This window comes from Octodon degus, unplaced genomic scaffold, assembly GCF_000260255.1.
Source record: "Octodon degus isolate 3935 unplaced genomic scaffold, OctDeg1.0 scaffold00007, whole genome shotgun sequence".
Lineage (NCBI taxonomy): Eukaryota > Metazoa > Chordata > Mammalia > Rodentia > Octodontidae > Octodon > Octodon degus.
The window spans coordinates 13,468,882-13,470,650 of record NW_004524583.1 but is presented as its reverse complement, the minus strand read 5'-3'; positions in this window follow the sequence as shown (position 1 = coordinate 13,470,650).

Genomic DNA, 1,769 nt, shown 5'->3' with positions numbered 1-1,769 from the left:
AGGGTCTTGTTATACAGCTCAGCCTCATAGTGATCCTCTTGTCTCAGCCTCCCCAGCACTGGGATTACAGGCATGTGGCACCAAGCCTGGTTTTGGGGTCAGCACAGCATGCCTAGGGTTCCAGGGCCAACTTAGCATGCAATACCTGGGTCCTTGCATTTGCCAGGCAGGTGCTTGTTAGACCACCGAGCTATCTCCCCAGCCTCTCTTGTCATTTTTAGTTCCCACATATTCCCACTCCAGCACCTGGCAAATCCTCTGCTGTTTTCCACTAACTTCTCTCAAGGGCAGCTAGTACATTGGAATCACATTTCCAAGCATGTGATATTGACCCATGGATCTACCAGTGGGGCTTGTGAGCACCAGGCTGATTCGCTCTATTGATTCCAACTACAAATTCATCCCTGGGAGCCCTTTTTTTTTTTCTGGGAGCCATTTGATGTGCCAGGGTTCTGATGTCCATTTTGGGAACAGTTCACACTACTGAGTGAAACACTAAATATTCCAGGAAAATCAAAAAAGAACACGAGTATTTGTAGCTGTGTGGAGGAACCCTGGGCTAGTGCCATTGCTTCAGGGTTAAGCCTCTGCATCATACCCCTCAGAAGATATGCTTTTGCTGGGGTCAGGCCATATAACAGGTCACAGCAGAACTTAGTAAGCCGACCAAAGTTGGTACCACCGTTCCCTGGTGCCATTATACTTACCAAGGTTCTTTGGGTGCGTGCAACGCAACTCCTTCTGGGTAACAAGCGAATGAGAGTTTAACACAAGGATGTGTAGGGAACTCACAGCATGGGATGGCTGGAAAGGCAGTCTTAGAAATGGAAAAGAAGTGAGCAAGTTTCCAGAATCTAGACAAGAATCAATCCTCCTGGCCAGAATCCTCTACTTGGATGGGTTGAAATTCCCAGTATGTCCCTTCTTTTTGTCCATTTGTTCAAAATTCATGTTCTTTTAGGCAATGTCTCATTGGCCTAACTGGGTCTACGGATATCCCAGTTACCAGCAATACCCACAGATTGTATTCTAGCCGGAAAAGAGCGGCCCCCAAAAAGGAAATTGGAGTGTGACAGAAGGGGAAGTGGGCGCTAGGTGTTATGACACAGCAAACATCCGCAGTGCCCAACTGCTCTGTGGATATTCAGGGAGATTTAAACCCTTACTTCCTCTCCACCGTACTTTAAATCAGTCCCAAATTGGCCTAACCGTATCTTTCAGTAGCAGGTCAGGCATGCTCTCATATGATTATCTGTATCAAACAATATTTATTTGGAAAGAACTCTGAACTTTATCATCACACAAATTTTTTCCTAGTAGTACAAGTTTCCTGCTGTATAACTTGGTCTACCTCTATGGTTTGAAATTATTTTTCTTTAAAACTCTAAACATAAAACTCTTGAATCATTATTTATTGAGATCCTTCTGAAATTTTTTAGTATGTACTTCCTTTTTTAAATAGTTTTTTTTTCTCCCCTTTTATACATCTCCCATTGATCTTTTATTAAGAATCAAAGCTGAACCTGGTGGCACACACCTGTAAGCTCAGATATGGAGGGGCTGAGGCAGGAGGATTGCAAAGTTGATGCTGATAGGTTCTGGCCCTAGTATGAATTGCTAAAATCATCATGGTGGTCATCTAATATGGCTGAGGCCCTTAAAGCAAAGCCCATCTTCCCCAAGACCACCTCTCCACTTCTCCAACTCAGCCCAGGACATAATTTACTTTCACCCTTCCCGCTGCCTCAGGGTAGACTCCCAATCAGTTT